Source organism: Amblyomma mixtum, chromosome 10, assembly GCF_055824585.1.
Source record: "Amblyomma mixtum isolate Tamu chromosome 10, ASM5582458v1, whole genome shotgun sequence".
Classification (NCBI taxonomy): domain Eukaryota; kingdom Metazoa; phylum Arthropoda; class Arachnida; order Ixodida; family Ixodidae; genus Amblyomma; species Amblyomma mixtum.
Window position 1 is genome coordinate 39,930,461 of NC_143021.1, and position 23,922 is coordinate 39,954,382.

General features: G+C 44.6%; 1 protein-coding gene and 1 pseudogene across 1 annotated transcript in view; one reads left to right on the forward strand and one right to left on the reverse strand.

Moving 5' to 3' along the window:
- Nucleotides 1-23,922, forward strand: part of Osbp (oxysterol binding protein) — a 116,052-nt gene that overhangs the window by 6,915 nt on the left and 85,215 nt on the right. The gene's annotated exons all lie outside the window — the stretch shown is intronic.
- On the reverse strand, nucleotides 8,749-14,863 carry LOC149325636 (uncharacterized; annotated as a pseudogene).

Genomic DNA, 23,922 nt, shown 5'->3' on the forward strand with positions numbered 1-23,922 from the left:
ACACCTAAGTATTTACACTCGTTGACCTGAACTAATGGATATTCGTTGATTTTGTACAAAAACTGAGCCGGAGATTTCTTGTTAGTTACCCGAAGAAGGACAGATTTTTCTCTGTTTAATTTAAGGTTCACAGCATTAAGGTTATTGTTCAAAACGATTTGGTCATTGGTACAACGGATAGTTTTGAATAGGACACAGTCATCTGCAAACAGCCTTATACTAACGGATGCGGTGTCATTTGAGGCAACGATGTCATTAATGTATATGAGGAATAAAATGGGGCCAAGGACACTTCCCTGGGGGACCCCAGAGCCAACCGGTAGAATTCCAGATGAGCAGCCATTGACGTGGACGAACTGTTTTCGGTTATTAAGGTAGACTTGAATCCATTTCACAATCGGTAGAGGAAGACCAGTGTTCTGGAGCTTTAAGATTAGTTTGCTGTGTGAGACGCGGTCAAACGCTTTACTGAAGTCAAGAAATACCATGTCAATTTGCTCGCCCCTATCAAGTGAGGATGCCACTTCGTGAATGGTAGTTACTAGTTGAGTAACAGTTGAAAGACCTCTCCGAAATCCATGCTGGAAACGCGTTAAAACACTGTGCTTTTCAAGAAATGCGATTATGAAATTGGACAAGACATGTTCCATGAGTTTACACGTACTGGAGGTTAATGAAATTGGGCGATAGTTACTAACATCAAGGCAGTCACCTTTTTTGAAGATTGGAATAACTCGGGCTATTCGCCAATCGTCAGGAAGAACACAGTCCCGCAATGATAACTGGAACAGATGAGTAAGAATATGGGCCAGGGGTTCCGCATAGCGGCGCAGGAATACGTTGGGTACATCGTCAGGTCCTACAGAGGTCTTCACTTTAAGGTTGAGTAGCATATTAAAGACACCTTCGTACGTAATGAAATCAGGTGACAGATCCGGGAGGGAAGAATCAAACTGAACGTCGTCGTGAGTCGTGGTGAAAACAGAGTGAAAGTAGTGATTAAAGTGGTTGGCAATAACTGACGCGTCATGTGTAATACAATTATTAACAGATAACTGGTTCGGTTCTTTCTTAGATTCACTGAGGTATCGCCAGAACTTCTCAGGACTGTCCTTTAAAAACCTCGGGAGAGAATGAGTGAAGTATTTTGCTTTTGCGTCGGATAACTGACTGGCTAGCTTAGTTTTAAGGGCTTGATGGGTGCTATTGAAATGACCTCTACGCTTGGCACGTTTTAACTTGCGATGGATATGAATAATTTCTCGTGTCATCCATGGGTTCTTTTTGTTAGTTTGGGCACGTCTGCTTGGTACATGATTTTCTAGGCAAAACTGAACAATCTCCTTAAATGACGTCCACAAAGATTTCGCATTATCACATAGATTGTCAGAAAAATGCCACAGGGTGTCCAAAATAGCTTGTTCATTCGCACGTGAAAAATTTTTCACAACGCTTACAGATTGTTGCTTGCGGCCTTGCCGATTTTCAATGGGAAAAGACAAGTTTACGACATGGTGATCAGAAATGCCAGCGTCTACTGATACCGTGTAACCTGACACACTCCTGTTGACAAAGATTAAATCAAGAGTAGAACGGGCATTCCCGATTTTACGAGTATAATCAGTCACAGTTTGCACAAGATCGCACGCGAGCATGATATCAGTCAAAGGGTTACCAATGACATCAAAGACAGATTTTGGGTTACTCCAATTGATTTCAGGTAGATTAAAATCGCCAGCAAGAATAAGGCGATCTGTTTTAAACAGGCATAAGTGATCGTAAAGTCTAAACAAATAATCAGGAGAACACGATGGCGGTCTGTAAGCAGCACACACTGTGAATACATGGCCCCAACAATTTACTTGGACAATTAAGCTTTCATGATCTGGGATTTGATTAAGGACTACTGCATTTAGAGGGTTTTTTAATACCACTGCTACACCACCTCCTCGTGTGGGTCGGTCCCGACGAAAGATTTGGTGGGAGCTGGGTACCAGGACAGTATCACTGACAGCATCATGCAACCAAGTCTCAGTGATGACTGTTATGTGTGGGTCATGCACTAAAAGAAGGTATTCAAGTTTATCCGTCTTATTGAGGAGACTCTGGGCATTCAAGTTTAATACTCTCAGGTCTTTGGATTTAGCACCTGCTTTCTGTCAATCATTCGTGGAATTTCGCGACGAAGGTTCCGGGCAATCATCTTTTGCTTCACTTTGCGATGGAAGAGCCACACGCTCATTACGTGCGTCATCCCAAATGTATAATACGCGGTCAATTTTCAGCTTATCATGAACTAGGCTCACGCGTTTCTTGGCATCTCGTTCTATCTTTGAACTTTCCCACAATAGTTTACGTTTGCGCAGCGTGCACTGGCTATAATCATTTTGAACATACGTATTTGACCCTTTTAGTTTTTTTGAATTTTGCAACACAGCCTGCTTTTCCACGAAATCTTGAAAATACGCGATCACGGGTCTTCGGCTGCCTTGCCGTCCAAGACGATGTATACGGGCAACAGATTTGCATTTTAAACCAAGTTTTTCTTCAAAGATCCCAGTTATAACCGCATCTCTTAAAGTGTCTTCGTTTTCATCGGGAGGCTCGTCTATACCGTATACGATAATGTTTGAGCGTCGGCTTCGATCTTCGAGATCAACCAATTTGTTTTTCTGCCATGCCATCATGTCTTGCATGGCAGCGGTTGAATTCACGAGAGAAGCCACCTGTGGGGGATTAGAGGACAATTCTTTCAAAAGTCCGCTCAACGAGGATAGCTGTGAATTAAAACCGTGTAAAAGTTCTTCGGTGTTCTTGATACGGGTTTTCATTTCTAGAAGTTCACTACGTATTTCAGCCTGTCCGTCCAAAATACTGCGGCACAGATCTTCAACAGGAGGACCGGGGTTCTGCTCGACATCACCGCAGAGCAACATTTGGCATGCAAGGAAACACTCATAAGCTATAGTTAGACAGGTGTGTGGGCACGGCACAACGACTAGTAGGACTTCATTACCAGCCCTTACTTTAGAGAAGGAACAACTAACCTGTACAGCGAAACAGAATTTCATGGTCAGCGACGTGGTCCCCATAGTTTCGCCGTGCCCACTGAAGAAATAGCGTTGGGGGCAGTCTTTTATAGCAAAGGCCACCGATGATGTCACTGTCATGCGCAGGCCATGCAGATGGGGGGGTATCTTGCTTTCCGTGAATGGAGATGGCGCTTCCAGGCACGCGTCATGGATAGTGTTGATAACCGCTGGTCCACAGCACGTGTCGATGTTAGTTGGTGATCCGGCAATCACTGACAGGAGTACCTGTACAGCGAAACAGAATTTCATGGTCAGCGACGTGGTCCCCATGGTTTCGCCGTGCCCACTGAAGAAATAGCGTTGGGGGCAGTCTTTTATAGCAAAGGCCACCGATGATGTCACTGTCATGCGCAGGTCATGCAGATGGGGGGGTATCTTGCTTTCCGTGAATGGAGATGGCGCTTCCAGGCACGCGTCATGGATAGTGTTGATAACCGCTGGTCCACAGCACGTGTCGATGTTAGTTGGTGATCCGGCAATCACTGACAGGAGTACCTGTACAGCGAAACAGAATTTCATGGTCAGCGACGTGGTCCCCATGGTTTCGCCTTCTACATCTTTTTCCTCGAGAGAGTTTAACAGAGCAGTCCATGGGGAAATGGGGGTGACACATTTTCTCGTGGATGATTGGAGCGCTGTGCACTTATTGATTGCTGATGTAATTATTTTGGACAGCTCATGTACAGCCACCACTTGTGGGTTCGAGTGATGCACCGAACAGAGCACTTTTGTCCCTTGGAAAACATGCGACCAAGAAGGGGGATGTTTTTTGTGGAACAAGTTGTGAGCCATCTTCTGCATGAGTGAAGTAACACTGTGCACAGCCTGTCTCGAGGGGGGTTCGTGTGGCCTGCAAGAGGAGGAGGGTGGCCAGGCATTGCATTGCTTGGCGCATGCTTACTCTGTCGGCTCATTTTGTTGTTTGACTCATCCTTGGAGAGGACCCTGGTAGTCTGACGGCTGGTGTCCTCAGAAGAGAAAGTGGCCACCCTTCGTGCAGTTCATTTGGCTAATGCCAGCCAGAAGGGATTAGTAAACACCTGTAACAAGTGAAGGCGGGCTAGTCGGTGGTTGACAATGGAGTGCATATTGCAACCGCGCAAAAACGACACAGGACGAAGAGAGGAAAGCACAGGACAAGACGCGGAACTTCAACTAAAGTTTACTACAGGGAAACCACATTTATACAGGAATCGTCATCATCATCATCATCAGCCTGACTACACCCACTGCAGGGCAAAGGCCTCTCCCATGTCCCAGGAATCGTAATCACACCTAATAGACAGCAGACACCATCACATTATAGAGGCACGTGGGCGCGCGTGGCACAAGTTAGCATCTAGACAGTTAAATTCTTTCTTGGATAAAGATACTGAAGTGGAGCTGATGCAACGGTCATTTTCTTTTTTTTATGCAGTAGGCTTCGAAAATTTCCCTGCTAAGCTGGGCCGTCAATTTTTTCAAGACAATTGTGTCGCGGAAGCTAGGCGTGCAGTTACTACAATGGCGACAATGTTTTGCCAGTTCCCCACCCCCCGCCAATGATTCAACAGTGGCGCGATGCTCCTGAAGTCTGACATTCAGGCATCGTCCAGTTTGCCCTATGTAGCAATTCCCACATGTGAGGGGTATTTTGTACACCACCCCCGTTTTGCAGGAAACGAACCTGTCTACGTGCTTAGTGCGGCACTCGTTCTTTTTGCCACTTCCCTGCACCATATTGCACATGCCCGACAGCTTTTTGGGCGACGCCCGAAAAGCTTCTTGCAGCAATACGTAGTTCTGTCGAGTGCAGTCTTCTCTTGTGGCTCCATGCAGTGACGGTATGGCGCTACACAGACTGCGTCTTATCTGGCTTCTCCCAGATCTGGTTTCTTCAGAGTGCCACTGATTCCGCCACTCGGCACATTTCTTCAGCCTTTATCAATGTTAGGCCCTTCTCACGGCACAATTTTTCACGCAAATTTGCATCGTTTGTCCCAAAGACGATCTGATCTCTGATCATCGAATCGTTTCAGACCTTTGAAGTTGCACTGCGTTGCTTGTTTCTTGAGGTCTCGGATGAATTTTTCAAACGGCTCTCCATCCCCTTGCTTCCTCGAGCGAAATACGTAAAGCTCATGCACTTCATTGCTTACCTCAGCACAGTAGGCCTCAAACTTCGTGACCAGGGTGTCATAATCTTCTTTATCTTCCCCAGCCTCAAACTTGAACGTCTTGAAGACGTCAAGCGCTTCATCTCCGGCAACGCTTAAGAGGAGCGCTGCTTTTGCTGCACCGGTTCTAGGATCCTCTTGAGATGTGGTCGCCTTGATGAACAGTTCCAGTTTCTGCTTAAACCACTTCCAGTTCTGAGACAAGTTTTCCGAGAGCTGCAAGGGTTCTGGGGGCTTCAGCAGGTCCATCTTCGACCTATCCAGCGCCATTTCTAACTGGCTGCTTCTGACACCATGTATCAGATCGTAAGGTAGGCACTCGACAGCATGACGGCCAGAACAAGAAGAACGCATGTTTATTGGTGGCCATCGTATTTATAGGTTTCCACAGCGCGGTGCACACACCGCACGTGGCACGTGCACCGTCATCAGGCTATCACACAAGCCTGACACAAGCTTGACTGCCAATTCTGCCACTCCTAGACCTAGAGAAAAATGTCGGTTTGTTGACTGAAATGGTTTCCATTCTAAAAACCACTTGGCGCCACTCAAGTCATTGTTTTTTTATTTATGATTTATTTATGAATACTGCGATCTTGTACACAAGATCATAGCAGGTGGGAAACAATGTATAAAGATATAAAAATACAGACAGATACGAACAAAACATAATTGCACATAGACATATCAGAATTGCACATAGAATTGTACATTAGAACAAAACAGAATTGCACATAGAAAAATCAGGAAGAAAGATACCGCGGCAAGGTCATAAACAAACAATTATTTGAAATGCTCTTCAAACAAATGCAATGATCTCTGCCTGACAACATCATCCATAAGGTTATTCCAATCAGTGATGGTCCTTGGAAAAAAAGAATATTTAAAACAATTAACTCGAGAATTTAATGGCGTTATGGAAAGAGAATGGCGATTTCTAGTTTGTTACCCCGAGGAATAAGCAAGGATATTGGAGGTGTCAACTTTGAAAGCATTATGAATTAATTGAAAGAAAAATTTTAAGCGACATATGCGATTTATGTTAGGAATAGAGGGTAAGCCGCTTTTTTTTTAGGAGATCACTGACTGATGCTCGCCCTTAAGTGTTGTAAATAAACCTTACTGCTTTCTTTTGGATTCTTTCAAGTTTATTTATATTTACCTTTGTGAACGGGTCCCAGATAATCGCTGCATATTCTAAGATTGGTCTAATAATAGTGTTGTAGGCAAGAAGGCGTGTAGCAGGGGTCACTAACTTAAGCGAACGTCGTAAAAAAAAGAGCCTTCGGAGAGCTTTTGCTGAGACATAGTCGATATGTTTGGTCCAAGACAGGTTATCAGAAATCCATAGGCCTAGATACTTATATTCTGTAACTTCATGAAGAAAATTATTATTAGCAGTGTAGTGATATAGAAGAGGGTTCTTTTTAAGCGTTATTGTCATAAATACGGTTTTTTCAAAATTAATTGACATTTGCCACTTCTCGCACCAAGAAACTATTTTTGCAAAATCATTATTCAGCCTTACTTGATCGTCAGTCGAACTAATTTTCTCATACAGCACGCAGTCGTCCGCATACAACTTAATACTTACTGAAAGATCATTAACAATATCATTAATAAATAATAAAAACAGTAGGGGGCCAAGGACAGATCCCTGGGGAACGGCAGAGTCGACAGGAACGTGATTGGAGCGGGTTTGATGTATTTCGACAAACTGATGGCGATCAGATAGGTACGATCGTATCCATGTTAATATCTGTTTATTATTGATAACAAAACTGAGTTTATGAAGTAGTTTTTTGTGCGAAACCTTATCGAAAGCTTTTCTAAAGTCCATGAATATAACATCTGTTTGTTTTCCTTTGTTGATTGCTTTTGCAAAATCATGGATCGTCACGACCAACTGAGTGCATGTTGAATAACCTCGTCTGAACCCATGTTGAACACCTGCCAGTACATTATGCTCGTCGAGGAAATTAGTTAGATGCTTATGAATGATATGTTCCAATAATTTGCATGTTGTCGAAGTTAATGAGATAGGGCAATAATTTTCTATGCACGTCCTCTCTCCACTTTTATACAAGGGCTTAATTCTAGCAGTTTTCCAATCACTCGGTAAAACACCTTCTTTCAAAGACCGAGTGAATAGGACGCACAAATACTTAGAACACCACTCTGCATACTGTTTAAGAAAGGCATTCGGAATATCATCTGGTCCAGGTGATTTCTTGACATCCAGTTTTAACAACAGATTAAAAACACCCTCTTCAGAAATTAAAACATCAGGCATGGGAGGAAGGGACATACTAAAGGGTGAGAGGCGCACTTTCTTAAAGGTGTCATTAAATGCTGAGGAAACCTGGACGTTGTCACTTGCATATTGCCCATTTATAATAAACGTATCGGTAGAACGAGAAACTGGTGCAATTGAGCGCCAAAATTTTTCAGGTGAAGTTTTTATGAAAGCCGGAAGTTGCGTATTGTAGTATCTTTCTTTATCTTTTACAATGCACTGTTCTAATTTCTCTGAAACTTCATAAATTTTTGCCTCTAAATTGGCTGAGCTTGACTTTTTTATTCTTTTCTTCAGTCGTTTTAGCTTGCGCTGCAATTGCAAAGTTTCTCGCGTAATCCAGGGATTGTGGTTATCGGACTTCTTGCATATCATTGGTACAAAACGCTGAATGCAGTCACAATGTTTCTGAAAACAAGCCACAGGTCATCCACACTACAAGTGCTGTGCATAAACTATAATAATGAAGATCTAAAACATCCATGATCGATTCATTCTCAGCACGGGCGAAATTCGGAAAGTGTCGAATATTACCCTTTCCGTCCCATAATATGTCTTCTATTACCAGAATTGCTGCTTGATGATCAGAAATTCCGTCCACTACATTACATGAAAGTTTTTCTTTGATGTTGCCGCACACCAAGAATAAATCCAGAATTGATGCCGAGTCTTGTTGGATTCTAGTAGGGTGCTTCACAATTTGTAAGAGATCGAAATGAAACATGATATCAAGCAGTGCATCTCCTACTGCGCGCGGAGACTGAACATAAAAAGTAGCCCAGTTTGTGTTTGGTAAGTTGAAATCTCCAACCAAAATTAACTTGTCATCTGGTTTCGTGTAGTAACAAAGATATATCTTAACTTCTTCCAAGACAGCGACAGAGGAACCGAGAGGTCTATAGATAGCTCCAAGGATATATCGGAAATTGTTTGCATATACTTTACAAAATACAGCTTCAACTTTAGCGACATCAGGCAGTTTTAAAATCTGAAATGAGGTTTTGAACAGTATAGCCACTCCGCCACCTCTTCTGTCGCGGTTTTTCCGAAAGACTGTATAGTTTCTAGGCACAAACTCGGAATCAAATATTTATTCATCTAACCATGTCTCCGTTAGCACAGCTTCAAGATGGGCGACTTTGTTGACAACACTCCGACAATTAATATTAATTATTGTGAATGCCCTCCTATTTTCTGTTTGTGGTCATTTTTTTCTTTCAGAAATTTTGTATCGAGCATTGTTAACCGAGTCGCAAGCAAACATCTTGCTATCCACACACAGCTTGTTATAAAAAAGCTTGGCCTTCGCTCCGTTCAACCTTTCTTCCGCTGAGCTTTCCCATTTCGAACGGCGAAAGAAAAGTCTTCAGAGATTGAAAATTGTGTTCCCTTGAGCTTATAGCACGCTTTTAAGACAATGTTTTTCGCGGTAGTCCAAGAACTTAATGATTACCGGGCGACCATTTTCGCTCCTTCTTCCAAGCCTGTGGCATCTCTCTATGCCTTTAACAGTAACACCTAATTTTTCCTGGAACACCGTCTCGTTTACCTTTGTGATAAGAGATTCAGCAGTTTCATCGCTCTCCTCTTTTATTCCGAACACAATCAAGTTATTCCTCCGGCTCCTGTTTTCTAGTTCATCAACCTTGTCTTGCAGGCGTGTCACTTTATCTGTTGATTTTAACTCGCAAATTCGCTCTTTTAGTTCATTCAAGGACGCCACTTCTAGCAATTTCATCTTTTCGTTCAGTCCTGCAATATCTGCTTCAATCTTTCCTTGATTGGTCAAAATGTTGTTGATGGGAGCTGTCATTTCACTCTGGCCAGAAAGAATCTTTTCCAGCATTTCCCTATCAGTAGGACCTGGATTTGACTCGCTGTCGCCACAGTTCAAAAGGCTCTTCTTAAATGAACACACATCCAAAAGTAAATTTCTTATACTAAGTGGGCAAGGCAGCAGCAGTAGGAAACGATCATCACTGCGATAGCATCTGGCATTTTGCTTCTCTTTTGCTCATTTTATCTGGAGATATCGAACTAAACCCAGGCCCTACCGAAAACGATGCCCCTCCGACCCTCGAATCTATCTCACAGGCCATATTACGCATAGAATCGAGCCAGAACACTCGCCTTGATCAGGTCGACACAAACAACCATTGAAGACTCTTTCATCAAAAGAACCCTGAAAATGATGCCGCATCTAAAGCTACCCCGGACTTGACTAAACTTTCTTCTGACGTCAACCTGCTGACGACCAAGTACGATGACGCCGAAAATCGCTTACGCCGCTCGAACTTATTGTTCTTTGGAATTACAGACGAACTCGGTGAAACTTGGGCACAATCTGAAGAACGCGTTGTTTCTTTTTGCTCGGACAAGCTTGGCATTTCCATTGAAAATCATCAGATCGAACGTGCGCATCGATTGGGTCGATTCGAGGTAGGCAAAAACCGCCCAATCGTTGTAAAGCTAACGCATTTCAAAGACAAATCAGGGATATTGCTTGCTGGTCCGAAGCTGAAGAATACATCGTTTTCTATCCGTGAGGATTATTCAGCCAAGGTACGCGTGGCTAGAAAGAAACTTTTCACTTATGGTCAACAGAACAACGCCTCTTTCAAGATTCGTTTTGACAAGCTGCTGATTGGCAAAAAGGTTTTCACTTATAATGCAGATACGGATTCCGTTGTCGAACTAAAACCATAGCGATTACTGAAAACACCGAGACCCCCACAATCGCCTCTTTCCAATCCTTCACAGCGCAGTCACTCAATCAATAACTACAATAATGTTTCGCTTTTGCTGACAAATATTCGGAGTTACCTGCCCAAAAAAGAATCTGTTGAGGCACTTCTCGACGACCACAGCTCTGACATCGCATTATTCACTGAATCCTGGCTAACATCCGATATAGATGATATCGAACTTTTGCACGACAATCAATCATTTCACTCCTACCGGCGAGACAGAGTTGGTCGTCGGGGAGGCGGCATTCTTGCTCTGGTGAAAACAAGCCTTTCTTCTACCCCAGTTGATATCAATTGCCATAGCGAAATACTGTGCATCAAATTTAATTTTCCCTCTTGCACCAACATTCTAATTGCATGCTATCGAGCCCCATGAGGACTTGCAGTCTCGATTCTCTCATGCCAACTTCATACTCTGCAGCGACTTCAATTTCCCAGACATCGATTGGGATAACTTGACTGCGTCATCTCGTCCATCAAAATATTTCTTAGATCTGGTCCTTACGTTTAACCTTACCCAAACAGTGTGCGCACCAACTCGAGGCTCAAACATACTAGACCTCGTCCTTGTATCCAATCCAGAATTAGTTCAATCGCTTTCGTGTACTAGTGGCGTAAGTGATCACTGTATCATAACTTTCAACCTGTCAATTGAAATTCCTATACGCCAACCGTCTGTTAAATACATCCGTGATTATTCAAGGCCGATTTCCCAAGCATTAACTCCCACCTTGAAGAATTTCTTGATACGTTTCAAATTTCCATACATAGCAGATCCGTGAATAACAACTGGTGTCTTTTTAAAGAGAAAATGTTGTCGCTTATAGAAGCTTACGTCCCGCTTATCTGCATTCGAGGGGATGCCAACAAACCATGGTACTCAAATGCGCTGAGGAAGTTGTCGCGAAAGAAAAAACGCCTATTCCGTAACGCAAAGAAATCAGGATGCGCTAGAAAGTGGTACAAATACTTTGCAAGTCTGCACGAATACACGCAGTTATTACGAACTTCAAAACGAAAATTTTACTGTCACGATCTCATAGAGATAATGCAGGTAAACCCCAATAAGTTTTGGAACTTGCTCACGCCCAATAAAAACAGTTCGCACAATATTTCCCTGAAGGCACGAGACGGCTCCGATGTTCCAATTTCTGAGCGCTCCGACGTCATGAATTCCTATTTCACGTCCGTATTTACCCAGGAGCCAACAGCAAGCATGGTATCCGTGCCAAGTCTAAATTATGCACCTATGCCACCTGTTACCATCACAGCAAAGGGAATTTTAAAACTCATAGATAATCTAAAGATATCCACTTCCCCTGGACCAGACAACCTCCCTGCTAAGATTTTTAAAGCAACTAAATATTTCACGAGCCAAATCTTGCAACTCATTTTTGCCCAGTCTCTTAACACTAGTCAGATTCCAGACGACTGGAAATTAAGCAAAGTTGTCCCAGTCTTCAAAGCTGCAGATCGCTCCGACGCCTCAAATTATCGACCAATTTCACTGACATGTATCTCTTGTAAACTTTTCGAGCATATAATATACTCGCACATCGCATCTCACCTTGACCACAACCGTTTCTTCTTTCCCAATCAGCATGGTTTCAGGGCAGGTTTTTCGTGCGAAACTCAGCTGTTCGAACTTAAAACTGATCTCCACTTAAATCTAGACTCTGCCTTCCAAACCGATATAATTTATTTAGATTTCGCCAAGGCATTCGATCGCGTCCCTCACCAGCGTCTCTCTTCCAAACTCTCAGCTCTGTCACTTGACCCGCTTGTCTTATCCTGGATCCACTGTTTCTTAACCGACCGCTTGCAATTCACTGTCATCGCCAGTCATGCATCTCAAACTACTAGAGTAATCTCCGGGGTTCCCCAAGGATCGGTTCTTGCTCCATTACTCTTTTTAATCTTCATCAACGATTTGCCATCTGGTATTTTATCATCTGTCCGTCTCTTTGCGGACGACTGCGTCATTTATCGCCGCATCAACAATATCAGTGATCAGGAATTATTACAGGATGACCTAAGGCGAATTCAGAAGTGGTGTTCCGTCTGGCTAATGCAGCTCAACGTTTCTAAATGTAAGTTCATGCACATCTCACGTAAACGTTCGATTCTTCATTTTTCGTACTCCCTGAACTCCATAGCGCTGTCTCAAACTAATTCATACCGGTACCTCGGCATCGAGATAACAACCAACCTAACCTGGGCTAATCACATCACGAAACTATGTGCTAGTGCCTCCAGATCACTCGGATTCATCAGGCGATCACTTTCCATGTCCACCGCAGCCACCAGACAACTAGCATATGAAACGTACATCCGAACTAAACTAGAATACGCCTCAACAATATGGAATCCTCACCAAGCCTACTTAATAGATTCACTCGAAGCCATCCAGAATCGGGCAGCAAGCTTCATCACCTCACAGTATAAATCTCAGCTCAGCATCACAGCGTTGAAATCATCTCTCGGCATCAAGTCATTAGCCTTCCGCAGGAAAACTTCAATTCTTTGTCTTTTTCACAAACTGTACTTCAACTTTCCAGCACTTCGAGAAAACCTTCTACGAGCTCCGCTACGATCATCTCGTCATTTATTTAACTCCTTAAGCATACAGCGTTTGCACGGCTCCACCAATTATTTCAATAAATCTTTCCTTCCCAGTGCGATAGAAAGCTGGAATAACCTCCCCGAAAACATTGTCATTGAGACTAACCCTTCCAGATTCAGACAGCTCCTAATCGACCATCTCAACGACAAATAATTTTTTCCTGCACCCTATGCCAGCTTCCAAGCCCTGCAAACTGACCAGCCTGTTCTACTTCCAATGTTGTAATTTGTTTCGGTTTATATTTCTGCTACACTCTGTCATGACGTGATTATTTGAATTTGTTACTTCTGTCTTTTTTTCGTCTTGTTATACTTTTTTTTCTATTGTATATTTTATATTTTCTATATTTTTCTGTATTTCCATATTCCTTCTATATTTATATATTCATGTATGACTGTTTAACACCCCTGTACCACCTCCCCCCCCCCCCCTTATGTAATGTCCCTAACGGGACCCTTAAGGGTTAATAAATGATGATGATGATGTAAGCATGCACTAACCTGCACGACAAAGCAGAATGGGTTGACCATTGTGTCCGATGTGCTGCTGCCGAGCCCACTGGTCTCCAACGTCAGGCTGCTGCTTCTTATGCCCGCTGGTGGAAGCCTGTGATGCGACGTCACTGATGCCGGCGCAGGCGCAGTAGCCACGATGAGTGGCTGGAAGATGTTGTCTAGGGGGCAGTGATTGTCTCGTGCAGATACGTCGATGACCAGGCGCTGCATGGCAATTCCATCTTCTGCGCAAGTGTGCGGTGCTTGCATTTGCAGCAAGAGAGCTAGAACCTGCACGACAAAGCAGAATGGGTTGACCATTGTGTCCGATGTGCTGCTGCCGAGCCCACTGGTCTCCAACGTCAGGCTGCTGCTTCTTATGCCCGCTGGTGGAAGCCTGTGATGCGACGTCATTGATGCCGGCGCAGGCGCAGTAGCCACGATGAGTGGCTGGAAGATGTTGTCTAGGGGGCAGTGATTGTCTCGTGCAGATACGTCGATGACCAGGCGCTGCATGGCAATTCCATCTTCTGCGCAAGTGTGCGGTGCTTGCATTTGCAGCAAGAGAGCTAGAACCTGCACGACAAAGCAGAATGGGTTGACCATTGTGTCCGATGTGCTGCTGCCGAGCCCACTGGTCTCCAACGTCAGGCTGCTGCTTCTTATGCCCGCTGGTGGAAGCCTGTGATGCGACGTCATTGATGCCGGCGCAGGCGCAGTAGCCACGATGAGTGGCTGGAAGATGTTGTCTAGGGGGCAGTGATTGTCTCGTGCAGATACGTCGATGACCAGGCGCTGCACGGCAATTCCATCTACTGCGCAAGTGTACGGTGCTTGCATTTGCAGCAAGAGAGCTAGAACCTGCACGACAAAGCAGAATGGGTTGACCATTGTGTCCGATGTGCTGCTGCCGAGCCCACTGGTCTCCAACGTCAGGCTGCTGCTTCTTATGCCCGCTGGTGGAAGCCTGTGATGCGACGTCATTGATGCCGGCGCAGGCGCAGTAGCCACGATGAGTGGCTGGAAGATGTTGTCTAGGGGGCAGTGATTGTCTCGTGCAGATACGTCGATGACCAGGCGCTGCACGGCAATTCCATCTACTGCGCAAGTGTACGGTGCTTGCATTTGCAGCAAGAGAGCTAGAACCTGCACGACAAAGCAGAATGGGTTGACCATTGTGTCCGATGTGCTGCTGCCGAGCCCACTGGTCTCCAACGTCAGGCTGCTGCTTCTTATTCCCGCTGGTGGAAGCCTGTGATGCGACGTCACTGGCGCAGGCGCAGTAGCCACGATGAGTGGCTGGAAGATGTTGTCTAGGGGGCAGTGATTGTCTCGTGCCGATACGTCGATGACCAGGCGCTGCACGGCAATTCCATCTTCTGCGCAAGTGTGCGGTGCTTGCATTTGCAGCAAGAGAGCTAGAACCGGCACGACAAAGCAGAATGGGTTGACCATTATGTCCGATGTGCTGCTGCCGAGCCCACTCTAAGCAAAATCTCCGTTCGCATATTGGACAAACAATGCTCCACAAAATGTTTGCATTTAGCATATGTGAGCAGGCGTAGGCCCTTCTAAAACTGCCTGATGTTCCTTCAGCGGTCAGTATGTAGAAAGCATCTATTTATTCATTTTATTTATTTATTTGCAGTGTACTGCAGGCCTTTTGCTTAGGTCCAAGCAGGGAAGGCACAAAGATATAATGTACAATACAAGAGCAATCAGTCAGAGGTAAAAACATGCACGACAGATAAAATTGGAGACTACACCTTTACAACACATCATGAAATGCCTTCAGAAAGTCACCAGTCGATATCACACTCTCAGGCAGGGCAATCCAGCCTCAGAAAAAAATAAAACCTAAAAGCATTAGTTTTTGCATTAGTTGTGAGTCAGCGCTGTGTGGTGTCCCTTCTTCATCTCTGTCCTGTCGTTTGCACTGTAGTTATGGATCATCGAAAACACCAACTCGCCCAACAAATGCTTTTGTCGAGTTTTTGCAAAGTATGGCGCTAAGCTATGATCATGGTGATGACGAGTTCGACGTGTTTCTGAAAACTGCACATAGAGGGCGGGAGAAATGCCCAGTTTGCCATGAGTTAGATAGGCGGAAAATGTTGTCTTGCATGAAGTGGTGTTGTAGTTATTTGCGGTCATTAACAAAGGTGTGGAACAAACCTTACAGCACGTCTCTGTACTTTTTCCAGTTCTTTTACGCCCTTTTCTATATGGGGATCCCAATTGATAGTGGTATATTCAAGCTTTGGTGTTATGAGAGCATTATATGGTGGTAATTTGCAGTTCCTAGGTGCACCCAGAGTTTATGGCGAAGAAAACCAAGTTTGTGCAGTGCTGATGATCTGGTGTGTTAGGTGGGGTTGTTCCATCTAAGTCTGGAGTTTAACACAACCCCGAGATATTAGTAACTTGGTACTTCCTTAACTGAAACGTCATTAATGAAATGTTGAGTTATAGTTAAAATAGTGGAAATATGCTCTTTTCCAAACATAACTACATACACCGCAAGCAGACAAGGCATGGAGGAAATTGTTTAACGCACTCTTGTGATTGGCTAAGGAGGACTCCATCTTGCATAGCGATGCAAGGAACTTATCTGACGAGTTGTAGTCGGTGGTCACAGTATTTTTCGGTCTCTCTTGATGCTAGTTTTAAGGCACTGCTATGGAAATGCAGCTAGCAAGGTAAATTCATTTGCCAGAAAAACAAAAAGAGTGCATTTTCACCTTTTGATGCACATATCGGTGGGAACCGTCGTCTAGCGAGGCCTCACGGCAGTTTCATTTTTAGTTTTGTAGTGAAGGCTACACTGGCCGTAGTATTCTCGTCGTTTCACTGTCGCCACACCGCGTCCGTTGCCCAGCAGCAGCTGGCAGCTGGAGGAGGAGCAGGGGGGGGGTGGAACAAAACCTAGAGGAGGCAGCGGGCCGAGGAGACGGAGCAAGAACAAGCAAACAAACAAAAATCAAACCTTGGCACTGTGTCGGAGCCATTGAGGCGGCTGCTTGCTACTGCACCAATCATCGGGTCGTCTTTGTGGCAATTGAGAAACAACAAGATGAAGACTTTGAAAATAAATGCTTTGCACTTTAAAAATGTCTAGTCTTTGATGTAACCATAACTTAACAATAGCTGACAACAAAACCTAAACACTGATAAACACTGAAGCAAAATGATAAGTATGTAACCTGATAGTATGTGATAACCTGATAGTATGCAAGTATGTAGCTAAACTTTCATGCTTATGCCTCGATCCCCTGATATTAAAATGGATTCGCTGCTTCCTAACTGATGGCTCTCAATTCACTGTTATCGATAATGACGATTCTCCCACAACAAAAGTCTTCTCTGGTGTGCCTCAGGGCTCGGTGCTCGGCCCACTTTTATTTTTAATCTTCATAAATGATCTTCCTTCCGACATTTCATCGACAATGCGTCTTTTCGCAGATGACTGCGTCCTGTACCGCCGCATAATTACCGACAATGATCAGGAATTGCTCCAAAGCGACCTAAACAGGATTGAAAGCTGGTGTTCCACATGGCTAATGACGCTCAATGTAACAAAATGCAAATACATGCAGGTATCACGCAAGCGCACTAATATCGACTACGCGTATTCACTCAGTTCAACCATCCTCACTAAAGCCGAATCATACTGGTATCTTGGCATCCATATCACGAGCAACCTCACTTGGTCCGAGCACATCACGAAGATTGCTGCTGATGCATCGAAAACACTCGGCTTTATCGGACGTCACCTCAGTTTCTCCCCTTCTTCCATTCGCAGCCTAGCCTACAAAACTTTCATCCGCAGCAAACTTGAATTTGCATCCCCAATATGGAACCCACATCAAGCCTACTTAATAGCCAGCCTAGAAGCCGTCCAAAACCATGCAGCCCACTTTATTTCCTCCAACTATGACACCCGCTCTGGCATTACCAAAATAAGATTATCTGCTGACATCGAGCCTCTCGCGCATAGGCGTATAATTGCCCGTTTATCATTATTGGATAAATTGTACTATTGTTTTCCCTCACTTCGAGACTCCCTTCTGCTCCCTCCCCTCCGAACGTCACGCCGTCTTTTCAACTCCATGAGCATCCTAAGACTCCATGGCTCCTCTAACGCATTTAACATGTCATTTCTGCCCCTTGCCATTGAAGAATGGAATTCACTACCCGAATGTATTGTCACTGAACGCGATGCTCTTAAATTCCGCCAAATGCTGTCATTTCACTTGAAATCCCAATGTAGGTAACTGTTGCCTTTGCATTTTATTTTTATGTTATGATTGTTTGATCTACTACTGCACCTGGTTGCCTGATTTATAAATGTGTATTTCTTTTTTTTTCTCTTCCCCAAGCAGCGATTGTTTCATTGTATTTTTTTTTTTCACTGTATACTTTTTTTACTGTTTTTTTTCCACTGTTTTACTGTATTTTTTTTTTTGACCTAATAATGTCATTACTTCTTTCGATGTCCCCCCCCCCCCCTTATGTAATACCCCGCCAGGGGTCTTTAAGGGCCAATAAATGACGATGATGATGATGTAGAGGTAACCAAGCTAAACAATAAGATTAACCGTATCACTCGCTACACACATCCAGGCATAACTGAATTAAGCCACAGCCAATTTTTTTTAAGACTTTCGAGTGTTCATTTCAGCAATAAAGGCACCATCTGTTTCTTACAGCAGGAAGCGTATCTGCCAACCGACCAACACTTTTTGTCAGACTTCATCATCATCAGCCTCACTGTGCCCACTGCAGGGCAAGGGCCTCTCCAATTAACCCTGTCCTTTGCCAGTTGCGGCCACCGTGTCCCCGCATACTTACTACTTCCCTTCTCCTGGGATATCCACTCCGTAACAGGGACCAGCGGTTGTCCTGCCTTTGCACTGCATGCCCTGCCCTCTTCCTCTTGGTTTCGACTGTACTCAGGCAACGCTGCAGAAGTAGTGCGTCTGCAAAACGCTGTTACTCCACCCTCGTATCATTCGGTCTTCTTGAAGCGAAGTGAAAATCACAGTGGATGCTGTGAGGCGCCCAGTGTTTGGGCTCCCTGGCTGTAATTTTCTCCAAGTGTGAACTACTTTTTGGGTGCAGATTGAGTGGAAGCGATTCGCCCTGCCAACCATATATCGTACCACCACATGTGATTCTTGATTCGCGAAGCCTCAGTGAGTCACAGGTCAAAAATGTGGCAAGAGGTGAAACCAAGTCCATGAGGTGCTAGTCACTTAAGGTTTCTCACAATGAAATATGCTTATGTTCACTTTGGTTGTATGGCGAACTACATTCTGGGCACGGACTTGGCCTGCGTGAACAGGCGCTCTAGCTTTGGCAGAGTTGTCTGCTATGTATGTAACAGAGCATAGGATGTCATTAACCCACGTTTGTCCCCTCACCCACTCTGCTCGATTCTCGTCTTGTAATGTTACATCTAGCATTTTTATTTTTCATAGCTAGCTGCATTGTCCTTAACTTAAGCTGAAACCCTCTTTGTTAGCCTCCACGTTCCTGCCCCATAGGTGAGTACCGGCAAGATACAGCTGTTGTATATTTTTCTCTTCAGGGATATTGGTAAACTGCCATTCATGATCTGAGAGAACCTGCCATAAGCGCTCCAGCCCATTCTCTAGTTATTTCCCTCTCATGATCTGGATCAGCTGTCACTAACTGCCCTAAATAGACATTCTCCTACTACTTCCAGCACCTCACCACCAATTTCAAACTGCTGTGCTCTTGCTAGACTGTTAAATATTACTTTGGTTTTCTGCATCTTAATTTTTGTCCCCACCGTTCTGCTCTGCCTGTCTGCTTTGCAGTTCATGTCCTGAGTGACTTAGCAAGGCAATGTCATCAGCGAATTGCAGATTACTCAGGTATTCTCCATTAACTCTTATCCCCAACTGTTCCCATTTCAGGCCCCGGAATACCTCCTGTAAAGAGGCGGCAAATAGCATTGGCGAGATCATGTGTCTCTCCCCGACACCCTTCTTTGTTACGGCTGACCTTATGGGAGACTATGGTCACTTTGCAGTTCTACACCCTGATTCTGCAATGCCTGCATCACAGCTGAGGTTTCCACCGAGGCTTTCTCGAAATCAATGATATATAGGGGTCTGCACATTTCTCTATCACTGATTGGTCTATTGTCGAGTATCCTTGACGAGATCATTTGGTTGATTGAAGTCCAAGGTTGTCCCGACTCCATTAGCGATAACCTAAAGTTGCCTAAAGAAAAGTGACCTCGTATGGAAAAAGTTGAACACTATTTTCAAACACACGAAACTCTCACCTAGGATCGAGAAGTTGTCAATAAATGACTGTGAAGTGTCTGGTTGCGCCCTAGCAGATTCTTTCAATGAGCATTTACTTCATTATTCTGATCATGGTATACTTGAAGACATTTACAATTTTATGCCAGTTAGAAATAATTCCTCTGCTTTCCTAAGCCCTGTAACAGAAGATCAAGTTACATCAGTTTTTTCTTCTTTAAATAATAGTTCAAGTTGCGATGCTGAAGGAGTTCAGACACGTCCGGTGAAATATGTGTTGGATGTCTTATGTCCATATTTAACCTATATTTTTAACCTTTGCTTGACAAGTGCATGTTTTCCAAAACGAATGCAAATCGCCAAAGTATCTATGCTCTTTATGAAGGGTGATCCTAATGATATGAATAATTACCGACCCATATCCGTCCTACCCATATTTTCGAAAGGCTTGGAGAAGCTTATCCATAATCAGCTCTGCTCGTTCTTTGATGTGCACAAACTAATTTCATGTGCTCAATATGGATTTAAGAAGAATAAATCGACCGAATTAGCTTTGCTGGAACAGAAAGAGTTTATTTTGTCCGAATTTGAAAAAAAGAACTTTATACTTGGCATTTATGTCGACTTCTCTAAAGCATTCGATTGTATTTCATCACTTAACTTTGCTGAGGAAACTGGAAATATATGGAATCCGAGGACATTTTCTCGAACTCATCAAATCATATCTCAATTTTCGGCAGCAGTTCGTCCAAATTGAACAGTATCGTTCTGAATTAAAATCCATAATCAAAGGTGTTCGTTCCTCAGGGCAGCATTCTTGGTCCGCTTCTTTTTAACATTTACATCAATGATCTCACTAACCTCTCTACTAAGCCTAAGTATGTTTTATATGCCGACGACGCTAGCATATTTCTTTCTGCCCCAGATTGCCACATCTTACACAGCGACGCGAACTCTCTCCTTACCAAGCTTAAAACGTGGTCAATAGCGAACCATTTAAGCATAAATGTTAATAAGACGAAAGCTGTAATATTTAGACCTTAATCTAGGCAGTTAAATTTTCATGTAAGCTTAATTTATAGTGGAACACCAATAGAAATCACAAATAATATCAAAATTCTGGGTGTTACATTTTCTCAGAGCATGCTATGGGATGGTCACATTGATGCTGTTTTAACCAAGTTATCTCGAGCAGTTGGCATTATTTCCCGTTACAGAGCTTTTCTTCCGTATCAAGTAAAGATTCTGCTTTATAATTCCCTGCTTTACTCTCATCTTAATTACTGTTTTTTAATCTGGGGCACAACCACGTATACAAATTTGCAAAAGATCTTCATACTTCAAAAAAAACTTATCAGAATACTTTTCAATCATACAACAGTCACTCGCAAGGTCTTTTCCCAAAAGTAAACATAATACCAGTATTCAATCTATACAATTATAAGCTAACACTTGCATTCCAGCACGAATTAAACAATCATCTTGAATCTTTGCATGAGTTGTCTTTACTGGAAAAAATAACTGTTTGTTATCCTACCCGTCATAAAGAGGAGTGGATTGTACCAACTCCTAGAACCAACTACGCAATGGAAAAATTATCCTTCACCCTTCCAACACTATTAAATAACTATAAAAAATCCGTGACTGACCTGTTTAATATATCTAAACGCGAATTACGACAGCTTCACTGCATACACTCCTAAAAATTGTACCTGTGTTCCTATGATATGTATATTTCATCTTTTGTTTATTGTACCTCTTTGTGCCCTCTGTATTTATTGCATTGTTGTTGTTTTTTCTTCTTTTTTTCTTTCTACTGTACTTTATTTTGGCTCTGCTAAATTGCGAAGAGTTTAGATGGGTGTATTTGTGCCGTTCCATGCCTTGCTGCTGTTGCCCTGTAGAGGGGGCCTGTGGGCCTTTGTCAAGCTGCCGTTTACGAGCTGCTTTTACCCACAACCTCCTCCATCATACCGATGGAAATAAAGATTATTATCATTATTGTTGTTATAAATACCTTATAGGCATTGGACAGTAAGCTTATCGGACAGTAAGTCCTTGACATCATCTTTCTTATGAATTAAGATAATGTTACCATTCTTTCAAGCTTCAAGTGTGCTCTAGGGCACAAGGCATTGCGTATACAGAGTGGCTAGTTTTTCAAGCACAATCTCCCCTCTTTCCTTCAAGAGATCTGCTGTTACCTGATCCTCACCATCTGCTTTCCCCCTTTGAATTGCTCCTAAGGCTTTCTTTACTTCCTCTTTTTTTATTGGTGGCTGAATCATAAAATGGGAAATAATAAAGTTAATTCATTGCTCGTACATTTTTTTTTTATGCGAGATAGGACAAAGCTAAATCGCGATGCCCCATTTATCACCAGTGAACGTACTGAAATGTGCAGTAACAACTGGTTCACACCAAAGCTAGGTGTGTTGCTTCAGAGTGTTGCTGTCATGTTGGAGACGCTATCTCCTTGCGTGCGCAAGAGCCACTTATGCAAAACACAGAAAATAGGATTTGTTAACGCTTGACCGGTAATAGTATGTGGTAGATACTGTGGGGACGCCTTCATCCCCTGCGTTCGCTTTCCCGCAACGCACTAGTTCTCTGTGGTTAGCTTCCCTGCAACGCACTCCCCTTAGTTGTGTTTGACTAACAGGGGAGGGCACTCGCGTCGCAGCGACACCAGCGCCACATGTGGCGTTTCGCTGCGCGCTCGCGGGGAGCGACGGGCTCTCTTCTCCCTGGGACCGGGATAGCGAGTGGACATTTAGCTCGCAGCTCCGCTCTTTGCCGCGGGCGCCTCGTGGTCGGAACTTGCTCCCGCCACCCCGTCCCGTCTGGCCTCGGAGCTTCCCTTTGCCCTAGCGTGGGCGAACGTTCGCTCGTAACCGTGCTGGTGAGTCGGACATCCTCGATTCCTCAGTGTATTTTGTTGCTAGCTGGTGTTATTCTTGTTGTAGCAATAAATGCCTTGTTTGTGTCAGCCAGTGTGTCGTTCCTTTGTTCCCGCAGAGCAAGGCCCGCCATGGTCGGCGGGCGCTCGGTAGCGCTCGCGACCACGGGGTGGGGTCTGGGTGGTTTTGAACTGGGTCAGCCGCGCTTAAGCGGGGAGAACGCATTTATTATCTCCCCTATTTTAAACCCCATATCTGGCACCTGAACGTGGTGCGAACTAGGCAATTGAGCAGTGTACTTTGCTGGAGCGAACGACTGTCGACGCGCTAACAAAGGATGGCAGCTGATAGGCCTGACTTCCAGTCTTTGTTCATGCTGTCAGAGCTAGCGGCACAGAGCCAGGGCTCCCTACTTGACTTGCCTTTGGAAGGCGTAAATCTTGAGTGTTCCACGCGGAATAGCCAAGTTGCATCCCCGGGCGTGTCGGAAGGACTTAGGCCTGGTAGGGGGGCTCCACATCGGGCACCTCGCCGCTCCGTGGTGCGAACAATGAGGCATTTAGGCCTCATCATTCGACGCCATCAGCGGCTGCGCCCAACTCCGAGGGCGTTAGTCCGCAGTCATCCGAGGTGCTCTTGCAGAACGCGATGCAAGTTATGCAGAGCTTAGCGGGTATGTTGCAAAACAATTTGCAAGCCCCTGCCTAGGCACCCCGAGTTAGGATAGACGTACCTACCTACACGGGGTACCATGACAGAACAGGGGCTAATGAGTACCTCGACCGTCTGCTGCATTATCAGCAAGCGACAGGAATCGCAGACGCCGAACTGCTTGCGCGTGTTGTGCCTGTTTCTTTGACGGAGCAAGCGGCCCGCTGGTACCGACTAACCGGCAACCGAGCGAGGACAATGGAGGAGTTTAGCGCAACCTTCCGCAACGAATTCCTCCCCGCTAACTGCGAGGGGCGTTTGAGGAGAGAGCTGGAACTCCGCACCCAGCACCCCGACAAGTCTTTGTTAGAGTACGTCCGAGCAATGGACGAACTGTATCACCTCGCTGACCCTCGCGCCACAAACACGGAGAAAGTCGAACGTGTCACACGACAAGCGCACCCGACTTTCGCGGCCTACCTGAGAGGAGGCAGGTTTAGAGACCTGGACGAGCTAGCTGCCGAGGCGAAGTGCATTCAGGGAGACATCCTCTCAGCGCGAGCGTACCGGCCACCGCCACCCGCATCGCAGTCACTTGAGCCACGCTGCGCGTGGAATGGCAATTCAGCGCGTAGTCCGTCCAGAGCTGAAGCGACAGCACAATTTG